The 19,483-nt window shown below is 49.8% G+C and overlaps 1 long non-coding RNA gene across 1 annotated transcript; it reads right to left on the reverse strand.

The window, feature by feature from the left end:
* Nucleotides 1-10,046: 10,046 nt before the first annotated feature.
* LOC149122822 (uncharacterized) lies at nt 10,047-18,645 on the reverse strand. Its single transcript, XR_016219866.1, has 2 exons — nt 18,145-18,645; nt 10,047-12,508 (listed from the first exon to the last, which is right to left on the reverse strand). It is a non-coding gene; the product is annotated as an uncharacterized LOC149122822 (long non-coding RNA).
* Nucleotides 18,646-19,483: the final 838 nt, after the last annotated feature.

The raw sequence follows: 19,483 nt of genomic DNA on the forward strand, positions 1-19,483 counted from the left end.
GCACTATCGGTATAAATATTTACAGCCTGACTGGAAAACTGTGTAAAGACTTGAAGTATGGCATACAGCTCAACCAACTGAGCCGACTGATAAGATGTTTTAAATACGTGGGAACGGTTATCTGCCACGAAGGCAGCCATTCCATTGGAGGACCCATCTGTAAACACCGTAACAGCCTTTGGAATGGGGTTACTTTTTGTATTTTTTGGGAAAATAAAGGAATAGGATTGGGCAAACTGTAACACGGGGTCATCAGGGAGGCGATTGTCAATGACTCCCATAAATCCTGACATGGCTATTCCCCAGTCATCAGAAGTTTGAAGAAGGAACTGGGTCTGTTCTCGGGTATATGGCACTACTACAACATCGGGGTCTTTTCCAAAATATTGGCGGGAAAGGAAACGAGCCTTGATGATTATTGAAGCAACCTGAGACAAATATACTGCAATTACCTTAGATGAGGAAATGGGGAGATGAACCCAGAAAAGAGGTTGACCCTTTTTATTGGGCATGAGGGATTTTTGCCAAAAAACTCCAGTGGGCGTATGTGGTGTGGCTAAAACTACAAAAAGCAGGGGGAGAGTATAAGAAATCTGTGAAACAAACTGTTGGCTGATGGCTTGCGCTACTTGGTTTAATGCGTCTCCCGCAGCAGGGGTGAGCTCGCGGGGGGAAGAGGGATCTGGGTCTCCTCGCAGAATGTCATTGAGGGGCAAGAGGACATTATTAGATATTTTTAAATAGGGCCTGAGCCATTGAATATCTCCTAGAAGTTTTTGAAAATCATTAAGGGTATGGAGGCAATCCAAGCGGAACTGGATGCGGGGCACAAAAACCAAATCCTGTTGTAATTTTAAACCTAAATAGGTAAAGGGGTCTTGTAACTGGACCTTATCAGGAGCAATTTATAAACCAAGGGCAAGAAAGGCTTTAGAAAGTGCTGTAAAGCAATCTTGTAGGTCTGACTTGTTTTGAGCCGCCAGTAAAATGTCATCCATATAATGTAGAATATAAATGTGCGGCCAGTGTAAACGAACCGGGTCCACTGCCTGTGCTACAAACTTTTGACAAAGGGTGGGGCTATTGGCCATTCCCTGGGGCAAGACTTTCCAATGAAATCTTTGCATCGGTCCCTGGAAATTAACACGGGGGAGGCTAAAGGCAAAATAAGGACGATCATCAGGGTGTAGAGGAATAGTGAAAAAACAGTCTTTGAGATCTATAATTATTTTGTAATAACCATTTGGGATGGCCACGGGGGTTGGGATGCCAGGTTGGAGGGCACCCATGGGTGCCATGACCTTATTAACGGCGCGCAAATCCTGTAAAAGGCGCCATTTACCAGATTTTTTCTTTATGACAAAAATGGGCGTATTCCAGGGAGAATTGGAAGGCTCTAGGTGTCCAGCCGCGAGCTGCTCCTGTACAAGCGCTGTAGCGGCATTTAGCTTTTCTTGAGTAAGCGGCCACTGATCCACCCAAACAGGAGTTTGAGTATTCCATGTGATTTTATCTGCATGGGGTACAGGAAGGCCAGTGGCCGTTACTAAAAATCCGAATATCCGAGCCCATGTCTATCTGTTTTAGAGGGGGCTGTAATAGGTTGAGTTATGCCCTGTCTCATTTTTCCAAGTCCTGTGCCAGGCACATAATCCATGCGCAGCATTTGTTGTGTGACCACAGCATTAGGGCTGCACAGGATAACTTCCATTTGGGAGAGAATGTCACGTCCCCACAGGTTAACAGGAAGGCCTGGTAATACAAAAGGAGTCACAGTGCCCTGATTGCCTTCCTTATCTTTCCAGCGTAATACCCTTGAGCTGACTTGGGGGTTATTGGACTGGCCTATACCTCGCAAATCGGTGAGAGATGCGGTCAGTGGCCAATGGGCGGGCCAATGATCTTGAGATATGACCGTGGCATCTGCCCCTGTGTCCAAAATGCCCTTGAAATCCTTTCCTTCAATAGTAAGGGTTAACACAGGCCTATTTTTTGTAATTGGCTGGACCCAATAAGCATCCGAGGAGCCCAAAGGGGTAATGCCTCGGGGCCTGGAAGAAATTGAGGATGTACTTCCAGTAATTAAAGGCAGAAGAACCACTTGTGCTAGACGGGTGCCCTGTGGAACGGCAGCTACTCCATTGATAGCGGCTGCTAGGATTTTTATTTCCCTGGTAAAGTCACCGTCAATAATACCGGGAAAAACTTGAATGCCTTTAAGGGTGGCTGATGCTCGGCCAAGAATAAAAGCACAGGTACCCGAAGGCAAGGGGCCCCACACCCCTGTAGGGATAATTTGTGGGCCCTGGGTGGAATCTAATATTGTATCGGAGGCGGCACAGAGGTCCAGTCCTGCACTACCTGGGGTTGCTCGTTGGAGAGAAGCAATTGTTGAGGTATTTGCTGAGCCTGAGGCTGGGAAGGGACAAACCGTACTGCCCCAGGGTTTGTCCTTTGAGAAACTGGGGCCAGGGGCTGGCCCCTCTGGGAGTTTCCCGGCACACTAGGAGGGAGGGGTTGGCCTGAAGAATTAGTCTTTGACCTGCATTCATTTGCCTAGTGATAACCCCTATGACATCGGGGGCATGGGGTGGAGGGGAGCGGCCTACCTGGAGGAGATGGAGCCGCGCCTTGGGCCATGGGCCTGTTTGATAAGGCAGTTGGACATTCGCGGGCAAAATGTCCAGGCTGTTTACAGGCGTAGCAAGTGGAGGTCCCCTTGGAGGGATTTTGCGTCAGTTTGAGTGCGGCCCCAATTGCCAAGCCCATGGCATGGGCCGATCCCACACCAGCGCAGAGCCTCACATAGTCTGAAAGATCACCCTTATGTTTATGAGGCCGAAGAATATCTTTACAAGCTGGGTTGGCATTTTCAAAGGCGAGGTGCGTAACAAATGCACTTCCATTTTCTCCTGGGCCAACTAGTCTCTCAGCTGCAACATTAAGGCGCGAGACAAAATCACTATAAGGCTCGTCGGGCCCCTGCTGAATCTTAGCCAAAGAGGTAGTGACTGCTCCCCTTTGAGGGAGCTTTCTCCAAGCCCCTAGTCCGGCAGTTTTAATTTGCGCCAGAAGTCCATCAGGGAACTGGGCTTGTGAATTGTTGGAATTATACGGGGCATCTCCCAAAAGTTTTTTGAGGGTCCAATTTTTAGATGAAGCTTTAGCAAAATTTTGTTGGGCTATTTCTTTACAAATTTGAACATAATCAGCCCTCCACAGGACATAGTCACCTCCGCTGAGAGCAGCTCTGGCAAGGAAGTCCCAATCATTAGGTGTAAGCCACCGGGCACTCTGGCTTTCCAATAAGGCCTGAGTATACGGGGCAGTGGGACCATACTGGGTGCAAGCAGTTTTAAGTTTTTCAATAAATCTGAGACTAAGTTTTTTATAGGGTGGCGGCTGTCCATTACCAGGTCCTTGATTGGGGACCTGATCTTCCTCCTCCGACCCAGGTTCCTCACTATCTTCCTCAGAGTGGTGGGGCGAATTCTCCTCAGCCTCATTTTCCCCATCAGCGGCAGGCTCAGAATGACCTCCGGCTTGCCTCCTGGTTACAGGGAAAGCTAGAAGGGGTTGGGTTTTGGACCTGACTTTACCTTGTTTAGGTTTTGGAAGGGGCTGCTCTAAGGCAAGGTGGCGGAGCTCCTCGTCAAGGGATTTTATTTCCTTAAGGAGCTGGATGTGCTCTCGTCTCTGTTGAAGTGACTGTCGCAAGGCCGACAAGTCAGGCACAGGAGGGTTAAAGTCATAGAGAGCCGGGGCACAAATGGGAAGGTGCGGGTGAGTATTGTATGGCGGGGGATTTTTAACATTTTGGGGCCAATTGGAATTATGATAGTGCACGACTTCTTCCTCTGGGGCAGCTTCCTCATCTGAATCTAATTTGTCTCGGATGGCAGGATATAGTCGGCTCGCTTCGTTGGTAGGGGCTAAAGTGGACTCTTTAATTTTATTGTTGGGGTCATCATCAGTGGAGGGTATATCTAGAATGACAGATGGGCATTTAGATGCAGGTCGGGAGGATTGCTGTAACGTCTCCTCACCATCCCTTACTAGGGCATCAATAGTCTTATCTAGGTGATGGGTTTTTAGAATGTCATTAATCAGGTTCCAATATGAAAAAATCGTAATAGGCACTTTTGCAGGGCCAAAGGTCTCATGAAAATCCTTTAAACAACTTCCAACTCTTTCCCACTTGATCTCGTCAATTGTTCCTTCCTTGGGGAACCAGGGACACAATCTTTCTACATACTCAAAAAATGCCTTTAGATCCTTATTTTTAACCCGAACTCCTCGTGTCTTGAGGGCCTCCCTGAGACCTGAAATGAACATTTCCCGTGACGATAATGCCTGTCCCATGGCTGTCACTTACCTTGCGCCGTCTTCACTCCACAGCGTCGACCGATGCTGATGATCTCGGGTGGGCAGTTCCGAGCCGGTCGCACAATCACTTGGATCCAAGTTTTCCTCCTGGAAGGCGGCGTTCCTCCAATCTTACAGGCACTCGAACCCCAAGGGCCGCACTCGAGCCCCACGTTGGGCGCCAGTTGTCCCGTCCCGCGGGACAGCAACTGGGGCCGAGCACCTAGAAGGAGAAATGAAAGGGACAGGAGACACAAAGATGGCAGCAAGACAGGTGCCGATCAAGCTGCGACTTTATTTTTCAACCACACACTTATATATCATCGAGGCAGGGTATCGGGAGGGGGAAGGAGGGTGGGCTTATCTTGTAGCTGCAATGCTAGTGCAAGTAGGGGAAAGGTTACAAGGCCTTAAGGCACAAGGTCACACAAGGTTGCGTTATCAGTACTATCAGGTCTGGCCTGTCCAGCCCTGTCTCTCAACCAAGAGGTCACATGCTGCGTGGTCCCCGACACCCCTCACCTCCCCACCCCCATCAGCCCCAGTTGGGGCATTTCTGTGGCACCCAGATGCCTCCCTCCCTGGGCTCAGGTCACTGCTCCACGCAGTCGGATTCTAGCAGGGTGCAGCACATGTTTGGGGAAGTGGTTCTCGCAGATGGCTTGTGATGGGTGTGGCCAGAGAGCTCTGTTCAGTTCTTAAGGGTTAAGGGTGTGCCAAAGGTGACACACCCAGGTTTGGCGTGGTAAATCTTCTATCTCTCTTTTTTATTCAGAAGAGTAATAATTACACACAGCTGATGTATTCTTGAAGGCTCAGTGAGCACTAGCCCCTGTGGGTATAATATTCATGTGCTCTGTCCCAAAGACGACACAGAGGATCTGTGCAGTCCTCAGTGTAAGCTCAGATTCCCTTGCAGTCTCCCACCGGGTTGCCAAGGTTACTGAGTTTGTGGCGTCTCCCACTGAGTACTCACGTCTCAGGCACTCTGTTTTCTCACACACCCTCAGTGTGTTTTTTTTTTTTTTCCACAGTGCCAGTTCATAAGCTCCACACATTCACTAGGTCTTAACTTTCTGTTATTTCTCCCCACCAGAGTCAGGATTTTTGCCTGGCTGAGGGCGGGTGCAGCCCTGAGGTGGCGCAGCTTTTACGTATATCCAAAATGGCGCCTGCTCTTTGACTTGCTCGCCTTTGTAAGGTGAGTGGAGAGAAAGAATCGTGTCCATACCAGTCCCTTTTATTTTTTTTCTCTCCTCCAGTTAGCCTGGTGAACTTTCCCCCATGGGGCTTCAAGCCTCATTCCCTCTAGGCTCTTCCTGCTGCTTTCCCGGCAGTGTCTCTGGCTACTGAGGTTTCGCCTCACCTCTCTTTCCATTGCTGTTGCCTAGACTCAGTGGCTGGGGTCCCGAGCCGTGGGTGCCCGTGCCCTCCACATAGGTCCACCATGTCCCACTAGTTCCGGAAGAGTTTCCTCTGCAGTTTTTTTCCCTAACTCTTCCCTGAAACTACAGTATCTCCACTTTTATTAAACTATCTTTTCCCAGACTCTCAGTGTGCGCCCTCCCTATTCCACCATCTTGGATGAAGCCCAAGAAGGGCTATTGACACAATAAATTTCAACATACTTGTCTCCTGAGGTCACTTAATTCCTTCTTCAATTTCTAGATTTCAGTTTTTGAGTTCATACAACAATTTCTTACATCATCCAGTGAAACCTAGGATACAAATTTTTAGCAATTTTTTATTTAAAAGACTTACATATTTTGTTTTTTATTTAATAAATGTGAATTTATTTAATTTTTTTTTTTTTGGTAGCTTGAGTGGTCACCTGTCAGGGCTTTGAGGTGCCAATCTCCGCCCCTTGGGGGCTGGTTTCCTTGAGAGATTATGGAAATTTTCTTGTTATCTTTTTGATCCTGTGTATCACAACGTGGATCTGCACTTGTGGTGTCCAGGGAAGCAAGCAGGGGAGCCTGGGGCGAGGGCTTCCCACACTGGGCCCCGCTGCCCACCCTCCAGTACCTGTTCTTATGCTCCACGACATCTACACAGCTTCTTCTGCAATCCAGGATTTTCGACACTGTGGCCACATTGCCCGCACTGGCAACTCTGTGAATGGAACCAAGCTCCCAGCAGAGCAGGCAGTATCCAAAATGCGGCCCCATCTTCAAGCGCTTGTTCTCAAACTCGCTAACAGTCCTGGTGCACTTATGAGTCACCCATGAGAAAAGTTTCCCCATAATCAAAGCTATCAGGGGCTTTCAGCCACCTCTGCAGCACAATATAAAGAAATCTGGCAGTCTGGCCACCATATAAGAGAGGAGCTTCGCGGTTTCCAACCTCTCGGTTCACAATGTCACCGAACAACTGCCGCCCATGCTTAGCACCAGGCTAAGCCCCGCCCCTTCTGCTCCCGGACATTCCTTCCTCTTCCTCTAGGCTCCACCCAGAAGCCCCTACACCTCTGAGCCGGCCCCTGCACTCACTCTGGTTGGCTGTGAACCCGAACTCTGGGCCATGGGCTGTGCCCCAGTGCCGGCTGTGCTGCTTGTGCCACTTTCTCCTGCAGCCTGGACTCAGCAGAACTAGGCAGTGGGAGGGCCAGGAAGTGGGAAGGAGGGCGCCCCCCAGGAAGCATGGCTGCCCCCTCCCAGCAGGGCAGCCCCACAGCTTTCCCCTGGGCTCAGGAGATAGTGGGCTGTGTCTCCAGGTGGCTTGGGCCCTGGTGAGGTGCGACCCATGGGCCACATGTGCCCCTCTCCTCTAGGCTCAGGCACATGGTTGCGGGGAGGTGACAGGTAGGGGGCGGCCTCGACCTGCTGCTGGCCCCTCCACTGGCTTCTGGGGCTGGCGTGCTCAGCCACCAGTAAACAAGTGGTGAGCCGGCAGCAGGGGAGACACTGACCACCACGGACGCCATCGCTTCCCTCTGGCACTGCCCCTCACCTCCCCACCCCCGTCAGCCCCAGTTGGGGCATTTCTGTGGCACCCAGATGCCTCCCTCTCTGGGCTCAGGTCGCTGCTCCAGGCAGTCCAATTCTAGCAGGGTGCAGCAGGTGTTTTGCGGAAGGGGCTTCTCCTGGGGAGCCAGCAGATGGTTTCTTCTGAGAGGTGGATTCTTGCGGATGCCTAGTTCTGCCCAGTGAGACCCAGGCCCACTGCTTTATTCTGGGGGGCAGACAAGGAGGCAGACAGAGCCAGAGGACCTGCAGGGGCTCCTCCCACCCCGTCTGTCACGCCTCCCCCTAAGCCCAGGCTGAGGTCAGAGTCTGCCCCGTCCTCACTATAGGAGCTAGTGGGGTCCCAGGCGGTGGTGCTAAAGCTGCCAGGCTATGGATGCTCTCCAGTGCCAGATCTCCTGCCCTTTGGCCTCCGCAGTGTGGCAGCCATGCCAGCAGGAACTGCACTTCCCTCAGCCCTCTTGGTCCAGTGGAGACTCTGCTTCCTTGTGCCTCAGACATGTGAGGGACATGGAGCAGCCAGATGTCCCTGGCTGCTGGCCAGCTGAGGGACTTGCACAGTATCTCAGCTCTGGGGAGTAAAACAACTGCCCCAGGTATCAGTGCCCAGGTACCCTGGGCCTGGAAAGAGGGGCTTGAAAGCCCGGAGGAGCCCCTGGCTGCCTAGGGAGCAGCAGAGCCTGGGCCTGCACAGATTTCCCCTCCTTCCTGTCCCTCCCTCATGGCTGGACTGTGCCGAGTTTTGAGAGGACCTGGAACTGTTCCTGTGGCTCTGCTGGGTAGGGCGTGCCAGGCCCAGGGCTGTGTCTGCTGAGCCCACCCCAGCCTTTGGCTCCACTGGTATCAGGAGGGAAGCAGCTGCCAGGTGTCGGGGGGGTGGGTGGTGACACTAGGCCAGGTGTTTCTGGAGCTGGCTGACACCTCGACATTTTTGGCTGGGTCATATAACCTGAGCTATCCCAGGGCCCTGGCATGCAGTGTCTTTCTGGATCCTTTGTTTTCCTACCTTCCTGACAGCTGCTGATGGGTCTCTGTGGGCTGTGCTCTCTCCTTAGTGCTAGTTTTGCAATGGAGATCTTTTGGGAAAATCACTTCGGTCAGACCTGCTTGGTAAAGTAATCCCAACAGAGTTTCTTTCCTGCTGCTTCACTGCTCGACTGCCCACAACTGCTGGGGCTGGGCCGGGCCAAAGCTAGGAGCCGGGAACTCAATCCAAGCCTCCCACACTGGAGGAAGGGAACCCGATGACTGAGTCAACACCTACTGCCTCCGTGTGTGCATAAATACTGGCCGTAAATACCTCTCAGTCTGTCCTTCCCATGCGTCTGCAATGGTATCAATATTGAAACTTAAATCTTGGGCAGTTTTTATAAAACGTCTTCATTCGATGCAGCTTATGCTCCCAAATATGAGAAACTGCTTCTATATATGTCAGTCTTGAAAAATGTATTTCCAATAGTCTAAAAATTAAGTTAGATGATCCATACCTCATTTTCTTTACTGGAAAGCAGCTTTTCAGCCGTTATATTTTCTCCATAAGCCACATAGTGGAGGGCAGTGTTGCCAATTCCATCCTCAATATTTGGATCAGCACCATGATCCAGTAAGAGTGTAGCACAGTTCTCAGCGGGACACTGTACAGCCTGCCAGTAATACACCAATCACAAATTGTAACTTCTAGGAATTCAGAGAAAAACTCCCCATCCCAGTGGTTTCACCAGGTAGTCATATATAAATAAGATAAATTCATTTTTATTCTAAGTATGTAAACCAAGCCCTTCCTATACTGGGATTTTTGGGCACTAAATACCTTTATGAGCGGTGTTGCAGCCCTTTAATCTTTTTTTTTTTTTTTTGTACAGGCAGAGTGGATAGTGAGAGAGACAGAGAGAAAGGGCTTCCTTTGCCGTTGGTTCACCCTCCAATGGCCGCCGTGGCCAGCACACTGCGGCTGGCGCACCGCGCTGATCCGATGGCAGGAGTCAGGTACTTCTCCTGGTCTCCCATGGGGTGCAGGGCCCAAGTACTTGGATCCTCCACTGCCCTCCCAGGCCACAGCAGAGAGCTGGCCTGGAAGAGGGGCAACCGGGACAGAATCCAGCGCCCCGACCGGGTCTAGAACCCGGTGTGCCAGCGCCGCAAGACGGAGGATTAGCCTAATGAGTTGCGCCGCCGGCCAGCCCTTTAATCTTGAGGATCAATGAGACATCTCCTGCTTATGAGCAAAGCTATCACTAATCTGTGGCCTTTTGCACAGTCCCAGTGCAGAGCGGTCCTATAGGAAATTACATTGCACAATCACTTCACACTGGCGGCAGCCATTTCATGTCTTCTGTCTCCTTTAAACTTTATCAGATGTCCAGTTGGTTGGATGAGGTCCCTGTCGCAGCTTGTACCATTTTAATAAAAACTTTGCTTCTGCATTTCAGTGTGATCCGGTCACTGTTGGCTTCTTGGGCATCTACTTATCTGGGCATAAGAGTTGCGGGGAGGTGACAGGCAGGGGGCGGCCTCAACCTGCTACTGACCCCTCCACTGGCTTCTGGGGCTGGCGCGCTCAGCTGCAGGTAATCAAGTGGTGAGCCGGCAGCAGGGGAGACACTGACCACCACGGACGCCATCGTTTCCCTCTGGCACTGCCCCTTGTCCCGTCCCGCGGGACAGCAACTGGGGCCGAGCACCTAGAAGGAGAAATGAAAGGGACAGGAGACACAAAGATGGCAGCAAGACAGGTGCCGATCAAGCTGCGACTTTATTTTTCAACCACACACTTATATATCATCGAGGCAGGGTATCGGGAGGGGGAAGGAGGGTGGGCTTATCTTGTAGCTGCAATGCTAGTGCAAGTAGGGGAAAGGTTACAAGGCCTTAAGGCACAAGGTCACACAAGGTTGCGTTATCAGTACTATCAGGTCTGGCCTGTCCAGCCCTGTCTCTCAACTAAGAGGTCACATGCTGCGTGGTCCCCGACATATCCCCCTTTCTTATCAATTAAACAGAAATGGCTACCGGTTAGGCCAAGCATGATGAGCGAGCAGTGCCTGTCTTAGGAATCGACCCGGAGCTCCAGCACCTCTTACCCGTCATTGGATATCCTTGCCAGTCCCCAAGGACTCCTGTCTTAGGTGGGTGAGGTTCCGGGAAGGTGCCCGTCATTGGCTTACTGCTCGTTTTATTGATAGGCCTGGGGCCCTTCCTGGGCTCCCGACTGGGGCAGCGGCAGACCGAAGGGGAGAGTCAGTTGTTGGAGGGACCGTGACCTCACTGGCCAGACTTCACCGGCCGGAGAGAGAGATAACGTTTTCCATGGGATCTTCCATGGCCAGACTTTGGTAATGTATTTGAATTGGTCTGGCTGCTAAATTATCTACTTGTTGTCTGATAAAGGTCATCAGCCTATTGAGGAGACAAGGACCTATAGATAGCACAACAAGCAACCCAACAATGGGGCCTAAAAGCGGTAGCAAATAGGGAAGCAGTCCATTCCATCCAGTCCAAAAGGGATTTTCAGCCATGGCACGTCGACGACGCTCCAGATCTTCTTGAAGTGTCTTGATTTTATCACGAACAATGCCGGACTTGTTAGCATAAAAACAGCATTTTTCCTGTAAAGCCAAGCAAATACCTCCCCGTTCAGCAGTAAGCAAGTCTAAGCCTCTACGATTTTGTAGAACCACTTCCGCTAGGGAATCAATTTGATCTTGAAGGTCCTGAATGGTGGTGGATAGGGTCTGCACATCATTAATAAGTTGTTGGGACAATTCTCTATATTTGTGGACCATGATTCCTAGTCCTGTGGATCCTGTAACCATAGCTGAGGAAATTCCCAATGTGGCTAATAAAGGAATAAATTGAATAGCTCGTTTTTGTCTCCCTGCAATATAATCAAGGGAGGGGATAGGAACAGGGGTATCTCCATTGATAATCTCTATATCAGGAAAAAGTATAGCATGCATGCAATTACCGGTCCAATTTGTTGGTAAAATGGTATAAGCTAAATTATCCCTACATACAAAAACGGTGGAATTAGGGGCATAAAGAGGGTAGTTTACTGTTACATTATTTGTACAGAAAGGAGCAAGGCCTACATCGATATCGAAGGGATTGTTGTTGGGAGGTTTATAAAGGCAAGTGATATTTTCCGTTGGGACAGGAAGAACGGGAAAGGGCTGCATAGGGGGGTGGCCCAAGAAACTATTGAACTCAAGGGTATTATTAAGCGGTAGAAAAATGGCAAGAGGAAGGGGGGGTCCCTGGCGTAAACAGAGCCAGCAGTCTCTTGCAAGGTTTGGGGCAGAGAGATTAAGCAGTTTATGGGTGTTGGTAAGGATATCGATGGTATTGACATCCAAGTCTTTATTTCCTCTGGAATGAACTTTAGCCAGGGGGTGGTATTGGAGGGAAGGGTAAAGGCTTTCAAATACAGTTTCGAGTACCTTTTGTGTTTTTAATTTAGTAAGGGTATCCTGAGGGCCTCCACCGTCAGACACTCCCACAGGGGCTATAGGGTACCAGCAGGCTACTTGTCCCTTAGTGGGGCAGGAGGGGGAGCTGAAGCGTGAAGAGGACAACTCTCCTCCGAACGTTCCCTCATAATCTCCTGATATAACGGCAAACAATAAACGCTGATTTCCCTTATTACAGGTTTGATACTGTGTATAACAGGAGGAGTGCACGGAGTAATGGATAGTTTTATTGCACTCTGATGGGCACTGATCCCCAGTGCGGTAAGAGTCTAGCTTAGGTTTGGGAACACAGAACCATCGGGAACCCGGGACGGTCAGATAAGCAGTTTTATCTCCGCAGTCTTGTGTAAAACGTGGCTTTTGAGCACGGCCACGGCCACGGGTTCGTGGGAAGGATACTATTATGCCCCCTGAGCAGGTACAAGGGTGATGCTGTTGAAGGTATTTTTGAATGCCCTGAGGGTTGTCAAGCCCTGCAAAGACTGGTGGAGCCCAATGGATGGTGTAGATTGCCATCATCAGGAGAGCAAGGCTGAGGGCCATTGTATTAGGGCCCTTTGGAGGGGTTAATCAGTGAGCCCTCAGGAAATGTAGCAGGGGAGGAGAGAATAGAGAGAAGATAAGATACACAAATAGCAACAATGGCAACAATTCCAGCAATAATAAGGAGTCCTGTAATGAGTCCCAGTAGCGTCCAGCCGGGTCTTTTCATTCCTGTGGGTATAAGGAAAAGGCGTTCTCAGGGCCAAGTACAGGCTCTGGAACAACATCATTATTTGTAGGAATTGGCGGATTAACTTGTTTAATTAATCTTTCAGGTAGCCATCTTGGTGCCGATTGTTTTTGGTCCAGGATGCAGGCTGAGCCACGTCCCCAAATGAGTACTGGATCTGGGCCGTGCCAGCTACTGGTGAGGGGGTCTCGCCACATTACCATAGGCGGAGCCGTATCAGGGGAAGGGTGCCAATGACGGTCCGCAGCTGAATGATTATTATTATCCAAGGTCAGGAAGTTTAGCACAAAGAGCGCATGATTCAATCGGTCGCGGGGAGAGGCAAAAGACAAGGAAGTGGCTTCAAGCCGAGTGAGCCAAGTTTTTAGTGTTTGATGGGCTCTTTCAACAATTCCCTGTCCCTGTGGATTGTAGGGAATTCCTGTAATGTGGTTAATATGGAGCGCCTCACAAAATTGTTTAAACTTAGTGCTGACATAAGCAGGACCATTGTCTGTCTTAATCTTAACAGGTTTTCCCAGTACAGAAAGAGCTGTGATAAGGTGCGAGATAACATCCTTAGCAGCTTCTCCTGTGTGGGGGGAGGCAAAGACAAAGCCACTATAGGTGTCTATAGAGACATGGAGATACTTTAGTTTGCCAAATTTTGGGAAGTGTGTGACATCCATTTGCCACAGTTGATTAGGGAGAAGACCACGCGGATTGACTCCCAAATGCGGTACAGGTTGGCTTGTAACACATGAGGGGCATTTTTTGACTATTTCACGAGCCTGTTCTCGTGAAATTTTACAAAACAAACGGAGAGATTGAGCATTTAAGTGATGTAACCTATGCAAGTTTTGAGCTTCCTGTACTGATCCCACAATTATGGAGAAGGTAAGCCTTGTAGCAGCATCTGTCTGGGCATTACCTTCTGAGTTCTGAGCTTTCTGCACTGATCCCACAGTTGTGGGGAAGGTAAGCCTTGTAGCAGCATCTCTCTGGGCATTACCTTCTGAGTTCTGAGCTTCCTGCACTGATCCTACAGTTGTGGGGAAGGTAAGCCTTGTAGCAGCATCTGCCTGGGCATTACCTTCTGAGAGTGACCCTGGTAGGCTTGTGTGTGCCCTAATATGTCCCAAATAGAAGGGCTGTTGTCTTTCTCGTATTAGCTTTTGAATTTGTATAAACAAGGGCATAGCGTTGGAAGTTGTTTTAAGAAAAGGAGAAGTCTCAAGCAACGGAATGGAGTGAGCTACATATGCACTATCGGTATAAATATTTACAGCCTGACTGGAAAACTGTGTAAAGACTTGAAGTATGGCATACAGCTCAACCAACTGAGCCGACTGATAAGATGTTTTAAATACGTGGGAACGGTTATCTGCCACGAAGGCAGCCATTCCATTGGAGGACCCATCTGTAAACACCGTAACAGCCTTTGGAATGGGGTTACTTTTTGTATTTTTTGGGAAAATAAAGGAATAGGATTGGGCAAACTGTAACACGGGGTCATCAGGGAGGCGATTGTCAATGACTCCCATAAATCCTGACATGGCTATTCCCCAGTCATCAGAAGTTTGAAGAAGGAACTGGGTCTGTTCTCGGGTATATGGCACTACTACAACATCGGGGTCTTTTCCAAAATATTGGCGGGAAAGGAAACGAGCCTTGATGATTATTGAAGCAACCTGAGACAAATATACTGCAATTACCTTAGATGAGGAAATGGGGAGATGAACCCAGAAAAGAGGTTGACCCTTTTTATTGGGCATGAGGGATTTTTGCCAAAAAACTCCAGTGGGCATATGTGGTGTGGCTAAAACTACAAAAAGCAGGGGGAGAGTATAAGAAATCTGTGAAACAAACTGTTGGCTGATGGCTTGCGCTACTTGGTTTAATGCGTCTCCCGCAGCAGGGGTGAGCTCGCGGGGGGAAGAGGGATCTGGGTCTCCTCGCAGAATGTCATTGAGGGGCAAGAGGACATTATTAGATATTTTTAAATAGGGCCTGAGCCATTGAATATCTCCTAGAAGTTTTTGAAAATCATTAAGGGTATGGAGGCAATCCAAGCGGAACTGGATGCGGGGCACAAAAACCAAATCCTGTTGTAATTTTAAACCTAAATAGGTAAAGGGGTCTTGTAACTGGACCTTATCAGGAGCAATTTGTAAACCAAGGGCAAGAAAGGCTTTAGAAAGTGCTGTAAAGCAATCTTGTAGGTCTGACTTGTTTTGAGCCGCCAGTAAAATGTCATCCATATAATGTAGAATATAAATGTGCGGCCAGTGTAAATGAACCGGGTCCACTGCCTGTGCTACAAACTTTTGACAAAGGGTGGGGCTATTGGCCATTCCCTGGGGCAAGACTTTCCAATGAAATCTTTGCATCGGTCCCTGGAAATTAACACGGGGGAGGCTAAAGGCAAAATAAGGACGATCATCAGGGTGTAGAGGAATAGTGAAAAAGCAGTCTTTGAGATCTATAATTATTTTGTAATAACCATTTGGGATGGCCACGGGGGTTGGGATGCCAGGTTGGAGGGCACCCATGGGTGCCATGACCTTATTAACGGCGCGCAAATCCTGTAAAAGGCGCCACTTACCAGATTTTTTCTTTATGACAAAAATGGGCGTATTCCAGGGAGAATTGGAAGGCTCTAGGTGTCCAGCCGCGAGCTGCTCCTGTACAAGCGCTGTAGCGGCATTTAGCTTTTCTTGAGTAAGCGGCCACTGATCCACCCAAACAGGAGTTTGAGTATTCCATGTGATTTTATCTGCATGGGGTACAGGAAGGCCAGTGGCCGTTACTAAAAATCCGAATATCCGAGCCCATGTCTATCTGTTTTAGAGGGGGCTGTAATAGGTTGAGTTATGCCCTGTCTCATTTTTCCAAGTCCTGTGCCAGGCACATAATCCATGCGCAGCATTTGTTGTGTGACCACAGCATTAGGGCTGCACAGGATAACTTCCATTTGGGAGAGAATGTCACGTCCCCACAGGTTAACAGGAAGGCCTGGTAATACAAAAGGAGTCACAGTGCCCTGATTGCCTTCCTTATCTTTCCAGCGTAATACCCTTGAGCTGACTTGGGGGTTATTGGACTGGCCTATACCTCGCAAATCGGTGAGAGATGCGGTCAGTGGCCAATGGGCGGGCCAATGATCTTGAGATATGACCGTGGCATCTGCCCCTGTGTCCAAAATGCCCTTGAAATCCTTTCCTTCAATAGTAAGGGTTAACACAGGCCTATTTTTTGTAATTGGCTGGACCCAATAAGCATCCGAGGAGCCCAAAGGGGTAATGCCTCGGGGCCTGGAAGAAATTGAGGATGTACTTCCAGTAATTAAAGGCAGAAGAACCACTTGTGCTAGACGGGTGCCCTGTGGAACGGCAGCTACTCCATTGATAGCGGCTGCTAGGATTTTTATTTCCCTGGTAAAGTCACCGTCAATAATACCGGGAAAAACTTGAATGCCTTTAAGGGTGGCTGATGCTCGGCCAAGAATAAAAGCACAGGTACCCGAAGGCAAGGGGCCCCACACCCCTGTAGGGATAATTTGTGGGCCCTGGGTGGAATCTAATATTGTATCGGAGGCGGCACAGAGGTCCAGTCCTGCGCTACCTGGGGTTGCTCGTTGGAGAGAAGCAATTGTTGAGGTATTTGCTGAGCCTGAGGCTGGGAAGGGACAAACCGTACTGCCCCAGGGTTTGTCCTTTGAGAAACTGGGGCCAGGGGCTGGCCCCTCTGGGAGTTTCCCGGCACACTAGGAGGGAGGGGTTGGCCTGAAGAATTAGTCTTTGACCTGCATTCATTTGCCCAGTGATAACCCCTATGACATCGGGGGCATGGGGTGGAGGGGAGCGGCCTACCTGGAGGAGATGGAGCCGCGCCTTGGGCCATGGGCCTGTTTGATAAGGCAGTTGGACATTCGGGGGCAAAATGTCCAGGCTGTTTACAGGCGTAGCAAGTGGAGGTCCCCTTGGAAGGATTTTGCGTCAGTTTGAGTGCGGCCCCAATTGCCAAGCCCATGGCATGGGCCGATCCCACACCAGCGCAGAGCCTCACATAGTCTGAAAGATCACCCTTATGTTTATGAGGCCGAAGAATATCTTTACAAGCTGGGTTGGCATTTTCAAAGGCGAGGTGCGTAACAAATGCACTTCCATTTTCTCCTGGGCCAACTAGTCTCTCAGCTGCAACATTAAGGCGCGAGACAAAATCACTATAAGGCTCGTCGGGCCCCTGCTGAATCTTAGCCAAAGAGGTAGTGACTGCTCCCCTTTGAGGGAGCTTTCTCCAAGCCCCTAGTCCGGCAGTTTTAATTTGCGCCAGAAGTCCATCAGGGAACTGGGCTTGTGAATTGTTGGAATTATACGGGGCATCTCCCAAAAGTTTTTTGAGGGTCCAATTTTTAGATGAAGCTTTAGCAAAATTTTGTTGGGCTATTTCTTTACAAATTTGAACATAATCAGCCCTCCACAGGACATAGTCACCTCCGCTGAGAGCAGCTCTGGCGAGGAAGTCCCAATCATTAGGTGTAAGCCACCGGGCACTCTGGCTTTCCAATAAGGCCTGAGTATACGGGGCAGTGGGACCATACTGGGTGCAAGCAGTTTTAAGTTTTTCAATAAATCTGAGACTAAGTTTTTTATAGGGTGGCGGCTGTCCATTACCAGGTCCTTGATTGGGGACCTGATCTTCCTCCTCCAACCCAGGTTCCTCACTATCTTCCTCAGAGTGGTGGGGCGAATTCTCCTCAGCCTCATTTTCCCCATCAGCGGCAGGCTCAGAATGACCTCCGGCTTGCCTCCTGGTTACAGGGAAAGCTAGAAGGGGTTGGGTTTTGGACCTGACTTTACCTTGTTTAGGTTTTGGAAGGGGCTGCTCTAAGGCAAGGTGGCGGAGCTCCTCGTCAAGGGATTTTATTTCCTTAAGGAGCTGGATGTGCTCTCGTCTCTGTTGAAGTGACTGTCGCAAGGCCGACAAGTCAGGCACAGGAGGGTTAAAGTCATAGAGAGCCGGGGCACAAATGGGAAGGTGCGGGTGAGTATTGTATGGCGGGGGATTTTTAACATTTTGGGGCCAATTGGAATTATGATAGTGCACGACCTCTTCCTCTGGGGCAGCTTCCTCATCTGAATCTAATTTGTCTCGGATGGCAGGATATAGTCGGCTCGCTTCGTTGGTAGGGGCTAAAGTGGACTCTTTAATTTTATTGTTGGGGTCATCATCAGTGGAGGGTATATCTAGAATGACAGATGGGCATTTAGATGCAGGTCGGGAGGATTGCTGTAACGTCTCCTCACCATCCCTTACTAGGGCATCAATAGTCTTATCTAGGTGACGGGTTTTTAGAATGTCATTAATCAGGTTCCAATATGAAAAAATCGTAATAGGCACTTTTGCAGGGCCAAAGGTCTCATGAAAATCCTTTAAACAACTTCCAACTCTTTCCCACTTGATCTCGTCAATTGTTCCTTCCTTGGGGAACCAGGGACACAATCTTTCTACATACTCAAAAAATGCCTTTAGATCCTTATTTTTAACCCGAACTCCTCGTGTCTTGAGGGCCTCCCTGAGACCTGAAATGAACATTTCCCGTGACGATAATGCCTGTCCCATGGCTGTCACTTACCTTGCGCCGTCTTCACTCCACAGCGTCGACCGATGCTGATGATCTCGGGTGGGCAGTTCCGAGCCGGTCGCACAATCACTTGGATCCAAGTTTTCCTCCTGGAAGGCGGCGTTCCTCCAATCTTACAGGCACTCGAACCCCAAGGGCCGCACTCGAGCCCCACGTTGGGCGCCAGTTGTCCCGTCCCGCGGGACAGCAACTGGGGCCGAGCACCTAGAAGGAGAAATGAAAGGGACAGGAGACACAAGGATGGCAGCAAGACAGGTGCCGATCAAGCTGCGACTTTATTTTTCAACCACACACTTATATATCATCGAGGCAGGGTATCGGGAGGGGGAAGGAGGGTGGGCTTATCTTGTAGCTGCAATGCTAGTGCAAGTAGGGGAAAGGTTACAAGGCCTTAAGGCACAAGGTCACACAAGGTTGCGTTATCAGTACTATCAGGTCTGGCCTGTCCAGCCCTGTCTCTCAACTAAGAGGTCACATGCTGCGTGGTCCCCGACACCCCTCACCTCCCCACCCCCATCAGCCCCAGTTGGGGCATTTCTGTGGCACCCAGATGCCTCCCTCCCTGGGCTCAGGTCACTGCTCCACGCAGTCGGATTCTAGCAGGGTGCAGCACATGTTTGGGGAAGTGGTTCTCGCAGATGGCTTGTGATGGGTGTGGCCAGAGAGCTCTGTTCAGTTCTTAAGGGTTAAAGGTGTGCCAAAGGTGACACACCCAGGTTTGGCGTGGTAAATCTTCTATCTCTCTTTTTTATTCAGAAGAGTAATAATTACACACAGCTGATGTATTCTTGAAGGCTCAGTGAGCACTAGCCCCTGTGGGTATAATATTCATGTGCTCTGTCCCAAAGACCACACAGAGGATCTGTGCAGTCCTCAGTGTAAGCTCAGATTCCCTTGCAGTCTCCCACCGGGTTGCCAAGGTTACTGAGTTTGTGGCGTCTCCCACTGAGTACTCACGTCTCAGGCACTGTTTTCTCACACACCCTCAGTGTTTTGTTTTTTTTTTTTCCACAGTGCCAGTTCATAAGCTCCACACATTCACTAGGTCTTAACTTCCTGTTATTTCTCCCCTCCAGAGTCAGGATTTTTGCCTGGCTGAGGGCGGGTGCAGCCCTGAGGTGGCGCAGCTTTTATGTATATCCAAAATGGCGCCTGCTCTTTGACTTGCTCGCCTTTGTAAGGTGAGTGGAGAGAAAGAATCGTGTCCATACCAGTCCCTTTTATTTTTTTTCTCTCCTCCAGTTAGCCTGGTGAACTTTCCCCCATGGGGCTTCAAGCCTCGTTCCCTCTAGGCTCTTCCTGCTGCTTTCCCGGCAGTGTCTCTGGCTAC

This window comes from Oryctolagus cuniculus, chromosome 13 (genome assembly GCF_051225735.1).
Source record: "Oryctolagus cuniculus isolate XC-2025 breed Fujian yellow rabbit chromosome 13, ASM5122573v1, whole genome shotgun sequence".
Taxonomy (NCBI): domain Eukaryota; kingdom Metazoa; phylum Chordata; class Mammalia; order Lagomorpha; family Leporidae; genus Oryctolagus; species Oryctolagus cuniculus.